Consider the following 12,953-nt stretch of genomic DNA (forward strand, 5'->3'; position numbering starts at 1 on the left):
CCTATTTGCAACAGCAGCCACAATAAGAAAATATATCCACAGAACAATAGATTATTATCCTAATGACAGTTTCTTGGTGTTTTCTTCACTGTTGCCGTTTTAGTGAAAACTATCATGCAAAGAAATTGATCTTTTGTAATCTGTACCCTACTGTTCTCTTTTTGTATGAGAGCTCAAAAGGTCTTTTTGATAGAGTGCTCGTATTCATAATTACAGTCTGTGATATAATTGATTTTAAAATGTATGTCCAGAAGATAACGCTCCTTTTCTCCCAAATACACTGAACCCCAGATTGTGCCTCAAAGGCTTTAACATTAATTATATGATAGAATTATGTAACAAGTACTCTTCTTTGTCATAATACATGACAACCGGACTTGACCTTGTATTCTCTGATATGGAAAGTCTTAAGCCCAATTCTTGTGTATTGGGATGGGAGATTCTCACAGTCTCTGGCCTCTTTGGTAACATCTTTCTCAATGGGCCAAACAGCATTCCCCCACCCCCACCCCCCACCGGACCTTTTCCAGTCAGGAAAATGGCACAGGCAGAAGGCTGAAGGGAACTGCTGTTTTAAATGGGGAGCTAGTAATGTTTTAAATGGGGAGCTAGTAAAACCGCTGTTTTAAACGGGGAGCTAGTAATGTATTTATATTGGATCTTAATTGTTTAGTTCTGATTGTACTTAGCCGACTTGTGATTTAACTTTGTTGTACGCTGCCCAGAGCCCTTTGGGGATAGGGCGGGTTATAAAACTAAACAATAAATAAATAAATAAACTATTTTATGGTCAGTGGGTATATTGGAAGTTCCTGCACTTAAACAACAGGAAAATGGTTGGATAGTATCTATGGGTTGCTAGTCACTATCAAGCTTGAAACTGTATTTCTTACATTGGATTGATTCCCCTGTAATAATACCCAGGTAATTCTCCTGAAGGGTTATTGGGGGGGGGGGGGGGGGGGTTGCAGAATTTGCTTAAATATTTACATGCCCCCTAACTTGTAATGTTTACATATAGATGTTTAATTTAAATCGGATGATATTTTATATAATATTGAGGATGTATATCCAGGAGTATTTTCTATATGGATTTAAATGCCCATCCAGGGATGAATCATTAGCAATAGTTGGGATAGGGTTTACTAACCCTTTCACATCCCGACTTTCCCCATTGCTGTTTTGATATCTCGTGGGTTATTATAAGAAATTAAATGGGAATTTGGGGGGAATTTTGTGGAAGTCACAAATGACCTAGAAAAACATTTAGAAACTCAGAAATGCATAAATACATGTATAATATGGTATAATACCAACACGTTTTATCTTTTAATACCATGAATATACACAATTTCTTTTTTAAAGTAAAACGAAAAGAACAAAATCAGACTTATTCTCTGGTATGGAGGGAGGGCCAAATAATTTTACACAGATTTCCAGATCACGGGGGGGGGGGGGGGACACACCACCACACCCCTAACCCCAACAATGTGGAAGAGACAACACTATCGCTGAATAGATCTGCATGCATCATCTTTTGTTAATTCCAAGACTTTTAGTCCTTCCTTTCAGATACTTTTTCTTATTGCCAGATGTATTGGCAGCCACCTTCCCTCTCTCCTTTTGCTCTCCTGTGGCACAACTGCTGCATTTACTCATCCCCCAAAGAACTCTTGTAAGCCTGTGTTGAAACTGTGCAAATATGAATTAACAGACATATACTTAATTGTAACTGACTTAAACGGGATGTGAGGTGCATGACCCAAAGGTGAAAGGTTCCTTATTCTATTACAGATCCCCAGAGTCACTGATGCCCTCTTTCTGTAGCTTTCTGTATCCTGTTCAAAGGGTGAGCCACCAACAACAGCTGATCTCTGTACTGATGTGCCTTGTTAGCTGATGTTCAGCTCTCTTAACGGGCTCTTTTGAAACCACTGGGTCATGTAGGCAAATCTGTATCACTGCCAAGAATGTTTAAAATGGTTATTAACACAATTACATCTGTTTGGTTCAGAAAGGGCAAGTCCCATCAGAAGAGGCTGCTGGAACAGAAAGTCCAGAAAAACCTAACAAGCTCAGGTTTTTGCATAACAAGGTCCATCTTTCTTCACAACAGGTTCTCATTAACTGGTCGGGAGACTGATTTTTCCAAGGTCAAAATCAGGGCCAGCCAAATGTGCGGGTAGACTAAGCTGTTACTTGGGGCTGACCACCCTACAACCTCCCAGCATGATATGAGGAAACTCCAGAATCCTCGGGTTTCTTTTTAAAGTCCCTTGTTCCACATCACAGAGTCATGTTACTCCTTTGACAGTTCTGTTTGTGGTACTCAGACCAGCCGTCAGAGCCTCATGGCAAAACAGGAGTCCTTCTGTGAAGCAGACAGACACACCCATCTTCTCACAGAAATAGAACAGATCAACAGAAAATGTTGCCCAGTTGTCAGAAAGTACAAAGAGAATGGGCAAGGTTTCCTTTCTGTGGCATGAAAGAATTATCTTAGTAACACCGAGAAACCATAACATGCAGAGGTGGTTATGTCAGAATATGCCCACAATAATCCATGGTACACTAGCCAAATTAGGAAACCACTTACATAACTGCTCTTAACAGCAACTAACCAACATTGTGTGAATAAGTGCTTCCTTGTCTCGACCCTAAACCCAGCTGAATTTTATTATTAGATAGATGCAGAGAAAGATTTCTGTCTAATACATTTTCCACCCTGCTCCCAATTTTATAAACCTCTGTCATTCCCCTCCCCAATTCATCTTTTCCCCTTAATTGAATAAATTCTAAATATTTTAGCCTTTCCGCCTTCCTTCTTTGCCCCAATCTCTTGTCCTCTATCTCCTGGATCATTTTAGTCATCTGTTTCTGTACCTTCTCTAGCTTTGTGATGTCCTTCCTCAGAAGTGCCAGGTTAAAAGGCAGAATCCCTAAGCAAAAGGCACATGCTTTCATCTGCGCAAGCTAGTTTTTAAAAATCTGTAATGTGAAAAGAATTAATTGATCCCTTATTCCAACGTCCCCTCCCTATTAGTCACAGCCCTTTCTTTAGTTTTTGTCCTCCCAAGGATTTCCATGTTAACACCTCCATCTAATCACTGTGGCACAGTAGGAGCAACCGCCATTTTGTTTCACTCCTACAGTCACTGATAAAATGGTGGCGCAGATGAAAAGTACCAGATCAAACGCACATCATCTGCCTGTCGTCACCTCCTACAGTTCTTCTCTGCCTGAAATGTCAATCTAAATTCTTAATCATGTTAATATTTTATTTGTTGGAAGTTAAAAAAAACACGCACACAATACAAAACAAGACATTCTGCATGCACACAGCAACCCTTACTAGGACAACCAAGCACTGTTACAATCTAAGAATTTATCCTTTTCCTTCCTTGCAAAACATGCTCAGGTCAGCTTCTTGGAGGGATTGCTATATGATTGACTGTATACGAGGGCTGGCCACATGAAAAGGTCCAACACAAAACTCCACAAACATCACATGATTATAAATAATTTGGATCATGTACGGTGAATTCAGTTATCTAAGGGTTTTTTTTCAAAAGTTTTCTTCTTCTGTCTCAAAGCCTGTTTTGCTTTGGCATGAATGTAACGATTTTACCATTCATGGGGTGAGGACTGGGCTGGCTAAAACACACAGTTCAAAACACAGCCTTATACAGTAAACCAAAACTCCATGGGGAAGGGGATGAATGATTTTTAAATATGTAAAAATCCATGTTTAGACAGTGCTAACCATATTTTTCTTCAGCGCTAGTGAATATTTGATGTACTGATTTTTATTTTATGGAGAGATCATAGTTCCAGAAATGTAGTGCAAGCAAGGAAATACTTGCACTTTGTATGAGACAAGAAAGCAAGAATCTATCTTTTCATTGAGATACTTTCGGCAGCACCAAATCCCCTGGGGATTTCAGAAGAACCCCTACCTTTTTTAAAAAAAAAGGATTAAGGAGAGCCTTACAAGGGGTGAGATATATTTCTGGATGTGGACATTGTGTCGCTCTGCTTTGTCATTCCAATGTACTCTACTATAACAATATATATTTAGTTTTTATCAACAGTAAATGATGGCTTATCAAAATCTTCTGAAATTAGATTATGTTCAATTTAATTAAGTACCTGTACATGCAGAAGGTTCCCAAAATTACACAACCTGAAGAATTTAGCTCCAGTTAGAAATTCAATTTAGTTATCTGAAGTGTTTCATTCCCTGATCAGAATGCTGTTCGAATTAGCATGATTTTTTTTTCCTCATTCATTTTGACAGCTACATTTGGTAAAGGTTCTAATTACAGGAATTTACCTCCACACTAAATCTTTTTTAATCCAGCAGTTATTTTACACAAATGATAACCATTTTTTTTATTATTTTACAAAATTATTTGGAGCTATCTACTGTTGATTTACTAATGGTGGTACCTCCCTGGTGCCAAAAAACCTTACCCCGTTATGACAAGGGAAGGCTCCTTGTGCAGAAAGAAGGCATCACCATTACAGGAACAGACCCAGGAGGTTCAAGCTATCCACCCCTTTTTATTTGTGAACAGCCACTAATTCTTGTAGACAGGTTAATGGACAATAGGACTATTAGCCAGAACGGCTCCATAGAACCTCCAGGCTCAGAGGAAGTATATATCTAAATATGAAAGTTCATTTGACAAACCACTTGAAGGGACAGTTGCCTTTACTTCTGGGCTTCCCAAAGGCATCTGGATGGACATGGCTGTAAACAGAAAGATGGGAAACATTAGCAATGGGGTACTTTTACAGCAGGACTCTCATTATAATCAATAGGGACCAAGGTTTGTGATGCTGGCTTAAGACAAGCTCGATTGGATATACAATGGAGTACCACCAGATGCCCTTCTAATCTTAATAGTGAACATGTTGTTGATGCTGTGCTTGGGCTGCTGCGGTGGCCCAATATACATTCTCATTATTCAGAAGGATAATATATATTTATACAGTATTTACTTGGATTACAGGCCTGCTAATGAAAGACTTTGTTTTCTTCTTACAATTGAAATTTGCAAAGGACCAAAACTGATTGCCTTAATTGATTAAACAGATTCACTCCAGTGCGAACATCGCTGTTTGCTTAGTAGTACTCATCAAGATGATCCACTGGAGCTGGGGTGGGGGCGACAGGAATAGGGATTCGTTAGTAAAACTAATCACTGAACTAATTATAGATATATATATGTGTGTGTGTATGTATGTATGTAACAGTTGGAGATTAGCTTCAGCATAATCGAAGGGAAGGAATTCTTTTTAACATGCTAAAGCTTCAACATTTTACAGGCTTCCTGTTCTTCTCAGAGGACAATGTAGAAGACTTGTTTTATTTCACAAGGACACTTCATAATTATCTCTTGAGAACAGATTATTTTAACATTTGGGCTCGAGCTTGGAAGTACCCTCAAAAGGGGCAACCCATGGTGTTTCCCTTTAAAAATTTGAAACAAGCCTGAAGCCATATAGCAGGAGAGACCAATGCTGTGAACTGGCCCACTCAGGGCTATGCAGTCAAAGTGGCTCCTGGGTAAAGCAGCACAAAAACATTTCTGAGTATGAAGCAGAGCAGATTATGATACAGAAAGATTATGGAGGCCACAAATCCAGGGAAACTGAAATTAAACCCAAAACAGTATATTAGAACTGGTGCCATTCTCTGAGCAGTAACGCTGTTCAGTTACCATGGGGTGCTAATTGCATGTTCTCATTGTTGCCATGGAGATATGTATCACAGGGTCTCCAGGTTACAGCATTCTTCGGGATGGTCTCTCTCTCTCTCTCCTTTGCCCAAATTTCAACAAACATTTTGGGCCTGTAGGCAGGTATGGTGTACAAGTCAAATGTTTTGGTTGCATTTATTCGGCTTATGGCTTCAGACCAGAGGACACAGATGAAATTCCGAACTTGCAGCTGCTTAGCAGACTGGTGATCAGTTCTGTGATAGAATAAAAAATGCAAGCTATTTAAAACAATGAAATTAACATGATGTTTACAGCCACAAACCTAGAAGAAGAACCAGGAAGGTAGAACAGCATCAAGGGGAAGGAGCAATATGATATAATTGCAGATTTGGTGAAGGAAGGTTCATGGCCTCCATCTCTGTTATGACATATTATCAGTGATGGACAACAAATTGTATTAATTTCCTTCTACTTCAATTCCTCACATGTTAAAGTAGAATAATTGTCTCCCAAGACTGCATTATACTCTGCCAAGTCAAAAATCCTACACACATTACGTTGTTGTTAGCTGTTCTACTTAAATCACTTATATAAAAAGTTGGTTTTTTTTCACTCATTACAGGGTAATAAACCTGGGTTTGTTAACAAATCCACACTCACAGCCAAACCACACTTTCTGATCAATGTGCCTGAATGACACATGTATTCCTTGCAATAAAGATGTTTCACTTTTAGCTGAATACTTAGAAAAGTCATGTGTGGAGAGGCTTCCCAAATGTGGTTAAATTGCCAAGAAATCAGAAGCAAGTCAAGCCTGCAGAAAAGCCCTTTACTCCAAAAGTGCACAGTGATACTGCCATTAAGATTTAATTAAGAAATGAAATTTGTGTACGTTATTCAGACCACAACTGGCAAATGCTGAACATGAAAATATGAAGTTTAGTTTGGCTAAGAGGGGAGTTTCACAGCATTGAATTGACACATCCCTTGGGCTCTGCTTATTCAGTCAAAGGAACATTTTTACATTATAAAGTCCTTTGCATAAGACATGCATTTAACATTGGTCTTTTCCACACAAATCCCCTAAAACATTTCTAACATATTTTCAATTCCCCGCCCCCCTTTAAAATGATGCATGTCTGCACTCACCCCCTTGACATTTCCTGGCCTCCATTACGTGATTTTTCACATTTTTTTTGTTCTGTATGGAATCGATGCTCTAATGCTTCACAGCCTCGTGTTGCGTTCTCTACTCCTTGTATACTCAATGCTTCAAAAGATCCTCCCCCCCAATAAAAGAACAAACAGAGAAATGCTGCAAATAAAAGGGGGGACTGAGTGAGCTCAGAAAATGGCACTGAGGAGGAAGTTCAGGGAAGCAGAGAAACATGAGAAACATGGTAAATAGATCGCACAAGCAATTGAGGATGTTTTCAAAACTTTTCAGACCCAGAGAATCATTTTAACAGGGGATTTATTGAAAACATTTTGAGGCTGAAAAGAAAACATTTTGGGTTAAAACAATGCTAACCTCCATGGAGGAAACGTTTTCTTTCCTGCCTCAAAACATTTTAAAAGGTTTGTGAAGAAAGGATCATTTGTGCCTCCTAGAACATCAGTGCCTTTCTGTTCACAGTCAGTGCACAGGGAGAAGTTGCTTCAACTCCAACCCATCTGCCATTTTTGCATCCTCAAACTGTCCTGCGGGGGTGCTATTGGCTCCATCACAAATATAATGTTACTCAGCCACTGGGCGAATCCCCACTGAAAAAATAAACCTTTTTCCCCCTGGTTCAATAAGATACAGCACCTTTTTATTGCAGTTTCTCCCTCCCTACTGCAGCATGTGTCTATTGAGGGGCTCAAAGTTAATCCTGGTATCAAACAATGAAACTGTTTCCCACAAACCAACTATCTGCTCTGCGGCTCTTTTGTTCTTCGTTCTCATTGGCTGTTGTGTTGAAGCAGGGCAGGAACAATACCTTTCCCTTCTGCTTGTTTTTTTTAAATTTCATGCAGCACAGGTAGTCTTTTTTACCTCTGCACCTGCATAGCTTCATAGAAGCGGCGACAGTCCCTGAATGTCATCCACTGGTATCCTAGAGTAGGAGCTTCAGCAAGGACAGTTTTTCCCCCAAAAAATTCTACGCACACAGCTCTATGCATGTAGTCACAACCAGCAGACATGCACACAAAAAGGCTTTGCGCGCTCTGTGCTCAGCCCACTGAGCTCTGATTGGCTGGAATGTTTCACATCACTCCCTAAGGTGGGAAAAATAAACCGAATTGTTTTCTCTGTGTCTCCCCACTGATCCGGCCTTGGCCCATGTTTTTCAAAAAGTTGCACCTTCCTGCCGGTTTTTGAAAAATGTGAGATGAGGGTGCGCCACAGGGCCAGGAGGGAGCCAAGTTCGTCACTGAAGCCATGGGGACTCCTTGCCCAAACCGGGATTTTTATTTTTATCACGGGATTTTTTGACCATGGGGAATCACTCACTGATAATTTTTGCATCGTACAGAGTTATGCATGTAGGTTTTGTAGATTGGACTAGAAAACTCCCTGTTTGTGGGGTTCTGAACTGTGCAAAGAGCCTTTGTGTAGCCAGTGTATCCAGGCACTCTGTGTTTACACCTTTAGCTGAACAAGCAGAGGTCTGAAGTCAGGTCAGCAATCATGATTTGTTCCCCATGTAATCAGTGAAAAGGGCTCGGAAGCAACAGTGTACTATTTTAATTTCTGCATAATGCTACTGAGCTTTAAGACAGGCTTTGTGGGATATGCAGCACCATCCTTCCAGAAGCTTTTCTAACATGCATTGTGAACATGTTGTTCACTGGTACTTCCAAGCAGCCTGCTTATTCTTCTTGATATCAGAGTTGCGATGTTTGCCTAACAGAACCTTAACGGACTGCTATACTCTAGCAGTCTGAACTGAACATAAGCTGAAGACAGTCAGCCTGCCAAGCAGCACCAGACACAGACATCTTACCAAAGCTAGTGTCCCAAAAATGGTTGCTACTGAGAACCCGTGGGCTCTCAATCTCAGGTTTAGTCTTAAAACCAAGGCCCTTTCCGCACGGGCCAAAAACGACGGCCTGGGGGCGGTAAAAACGCCGCCTTCCCTAGTTTCCGCTGGACAGCTTGGTATTGCAGGCGGGCGCTGCTGCAACGCAGCGAAGCGCCCGACCTGACTGCGCTCCCCCTCTCCCAGGGCGTGCGTCAGGCTTTAAAACGCCCTAACAACAACCCTTTAAAGGGTTGTTGTTTGAGGGGAAAGTGTCTCTCTCGCCGGCGCGGTCGCGCAAATCAGCGCCGGCCAGGAACGACGCTGTTTCCCCTTCCCTTTTCATGTACCTCTTATGTAGCCGTCCTGCTGGCCTCCTAAGTCCCTCCCACCAGCTGTCCTCCGACCCCTGGAGGGTTGGAGGGCAGCTGACGGGCAGGCTCGAGGAGCCTGGTGCAGGACGCTGGCGACACAAGAGGTACATGGGAAAGGGAAGGGGGGAAGAGGCGGCTCCATGCAGAGCTGCCTGCCGCCTTGTCTGAAGCTTCCTCCAGAGGCACCAAGAGTCCGCATGGTTCTACATCTTGACGACCTCAACTCACTTCCACGCTGGCGGAATTCCTGCCGGCGTGGAGGCGCCCTTACGGCCGTGCAGAAACAGCCTAAGATTTGGGGGCTCATTCCCAGGTTCAAATTTCCAGGCTTCCAGCCAGCCCACATACATGATGACTCAGGACTTAGTGCATGCCTGTGGTAAGTACTGTGCATGTACGGTGAAAAGAGAAATAATAAATCTGTCACAAACAATTCAATTATATTTTATGTGCATTCAACTTCCATGTTTGATTGTTTTCTTAATGTAGGGAAGAGCCCACCTCTTGAAAGCCACATTGCCCCCATTCCTCCAAGGGGTTGAGGGTGGCATAAATAGAATTCCCCGTGTTCATTTTATCTTAATTATTTAGCCCTATGACATAGGTTTAATGGCTGAACTAGGGTTGCCAACCTCCAGATGGGGCCTGGATTATAACTGATCTCCAGACTATGGAGATCAGTTCTCCTGGAGAAAATGGCTGCCTCGGAGGCTGGATTCAATGGCATTATGCCCTGCTGAGGCCCTCATCCTCAAAGACTGATATCCCTAGGGTCCAACCCAAATGTCCAGAAATTGACAACCCTAGGCTGAATTACACAATATGTTTGGCCACAAGTTCAGTCACAGTTCTCCACAGAAAAAACTATATATATATATTTGTAAATAGTATTTGGCACCTTGCAAGATAGAGGCCTCGAGATTAAATAAAAACATTCTTAGAGAGCTACTGCCAGGACTGTAAATTTTACCCATTTTTATCAGAGCCCAATGAGGCAAACTCATTTTCATAGCAACTCTGAATTAAATCATTGCAGAAATAGACATTTCCCTTTACAGGTTTAGGCACAAAGACCTTCCTCTTCACCCAGGCATTTCGTTGGCCTTCCTGGGAACCCCCTCTATAGCTGCTGGTCTGGGGCTGGTGGGGTGGGGTTATTTTAATGTAATTGTATTGTTGTTTTAATTGTTACATTTTCATAATTATGTTTTCATTGTGGTTTTTGTTTTTTTAAAACCTTCGTAAGCCGCCTAGAGTTGCTAGTATAAGGCGGGGTATAAATATCACAAATAAATAATAAATGTTTTATTGTAAGCCACCTTGAGTTGTAGAGATAGGCAGGGTATAAATGTAATAAATAAATATCACAAAGAAATACATAAATTTATTTTTCACGATTAATGAAATTATATGAAAGGCATTAGACTGGAAGCGGTAGTAAGGAGATGGTGCTTAGACACACACACACACACACACACACCCCAATATATGGGATGCATCTAAATTCAAACAGGGATTGGTTCACACATGTTCTAGTAGCATTTTCTCCTGACATTTTGCCTGCATCTATTTTCAGAGGATCTTGTCTGATCTCATATCAGAGTAAAGCTTTCATATTTTATATGCAATGTTGCTCAGTGGCGCTAGTTCCCCACTGGTCATGAAGAATAAAGAAGTCAACATTCCAAATGCAACGGGCCACTACAGAAAAGGCCCTTGACACTCATGCTTACTTGTTCCACTTCAGCAGAGACACACAGAGCAAGACCTCCACAGGCTCATGTGCAAACCCCGAAAATATCTGAGATGACACAATCACATGTGTAGGTCATCATTTCACAAAGTCATCAAATCACAATTGTTCACAATTGTTCACGGGAACAAGCACAGATAAAGAAAACAACTTACACGCGTGAAGGGAAATAACCTCAAAGTAATTCTTATTAGATCTTAAGCTCAAAGACCTGTAGGTGATAAATTCAGGAATCCCACAATCTTATTCCACCACAACAGATAAATACAGTGTTTTCGCTTTCTTGCCAAGGCAGGGTTTAACCACAGATTTAATTTTCATGTTCCCAGTTAATAAAAGGTTCTTACAGAATTCTTCTCTGGGAACCTCACATGTTAAAGGAGCCTAACTGGAGATGGGTCTTTTTAAAGTGGAGGTGCCCCATTTCGCAGAATGCTTTTTCCTCGGTGGCCTCACCTGGCACCTTCTTTGCTGATTTGGATTTCCCAAGTGTTTAATCACATGTTGATTTATGTTTTTGCTTTGTTTTATGCTATCGTCATCTTGTTGATCAGCTTATTGGATTAATCGTTCATTTTTTACATTATTATTTTGGGGGTGATGTTATCATTGCATATTTTATTCCTTGGCAGCCTTGGAGTTTGCTGTTAATGGGAAGGTCAGATATAATTTTTTGACCAGCTACCACTCATTCCTTCCAAGCCAGTTCATTCACAGTCTTGGGGTAATGAGGGGGAGGAGTCCCATTCCCTGATCCGTTTGGCGCCTTCCCTTCCTTCTTGGGACATCCCGTGGCTGCCATGAATAGCCCTTGTCGTCCCATCACAGGAGAGGTGCACCTGTCAACAACCCCATCACCAGAAACTACAAGCTCTTCTCTTTTTAATTTTGTCTTCTCTGTCTCTCTCTCCACAGACAAGGCGGAACATGTATTTTCCCCCACCCTCCCTCTTTTCAGAACAGCTGGAGGGTTCCCTGATCATGCTCGGCAGAGCGTGGCAGTTCCCAAGAGCAACCGGAGCCCTTGTCTCAGAGGACGGCGGTGATTAAGAATGAACTGATTCTGCCAATGCTGGGAAAGAAAGGTAGCGAACGGCTCCCTCCTGGGACTTGCAGCTAGTAACCCTGGAAAAGTGCAAAAAAGTTGCCCACAGAACAGAGGAAACCCCTGATGCTTTATGCTGACAGACTTGCTCCGCTGGGCTGAGCCCTAAATAGATGTGGCACTGGAGGGTTGAGAACACTGGGAGATGGAAAACAGCTCAACAGGTGAAACCCTGTCCTGGGACGCAATCCAATGTTGTTAGCTTGCCGGTTCAATTTGAATAGGGCCATCTGAGTTTGCTCTTGCGTGCAAATGAAACCCAGGAGTCCTCCTTTTGTGCAGCTGCCTGTTTCTTTCTGTCAAACGTTACCTGTACAATCAACTCTTTTTTCAGGGTTGTTTACTCATCAGCAAATCAGTGTTATATGGTCTACATTGCCTAAAAATTAATTAATTAATGTAAAAGAAACAACACCAAAGTCAGCCGCACAAATAGGTGGACCAAAATGACCGAAAAAGAAAGGAAAAACAATATATTTGTCCCGCTCTAGAAACCAGCACAAGGAAGCACAACACGTTGTGGCCCTAGCAAAAGGTTTTCTATCCACTCCCCTGCCCCAATGCAGAGTGACAAAGAGAAACAGATGAAAGGCTGCAGACAACCTAAATGGCCATATTCAGCTACTGATTTGCTCTGGGAGGAGACACAATGCAGTCATCTTGCTTAAGCAGGTCTCTGTCCGAAGGGGGACCTCCTAGGAACCCTTTTGGATCTGAAAATGCCACAGCTTGAATCTGAGGCCTTGCTGTGCGGACGTAGGCATTTTTACCCTTCTAAGCCCATTTACTTCAGTTGTCTGTACCAAGCACATGTATGATCCTGGTGCTACAGGCCCTCCCAAATTGTCATTGTCTGGCTGTCCTCAACCAAAGCCATGATCCTTGGGTAAAGGAGTGTAGCAGTTGGATGCCATTTGGTTTGGGGACAGCTGGTAGTGCTTCACATGCTGACACTAGCTGGTCTCCTCCATGGTCAGCAAATTAATTTGC

At 41.9% G+C, this 12,953-nt stretch overlaps 1 long non-coding RNA gene across 4 annotated transcripts in view; it reads right to left on the bottom strand.

Moving 5' to 3' along the window:
- Positions 1-2,442: 2,442 nt before the first annotated feature.
- Positions 2,443-12,953, bottom strand: part of LOC125442530 — an 80,095-nt gene continuing 69,584 nt past the window's right edge. For 3 of the 4 annotated variants that reach the window (XR_007246008.1, XR_007246005.1, XR_007246007.1), the window contains one exon: positions 2,443-5,980. This is a non-coding gene — a long non-coding RNA (uncharacterized LOC125442530). The remainder of the gene's footprint in view (positions 5,981-12,953) is intronic. The other variant, XR_007246006.1, reaches the window with a different exon arrangement.

Source organism: Sphaerodactylus townsendi, linkage group LG13 (genome assembly GCF_021028975.2).
Source record: "Sphaerodactylus townsendi isolate TG3544 linkage group LG13, MPM_Stown_v2.3, whole genome shotgun sequence".
Lineage (NCBI taxonomy): Eukaryota > Metazoa > Chordata > Lepidosauria > Squamata > Sphaerodactylidae > Sphaerodactylus > Sphaerodactylus townsendi.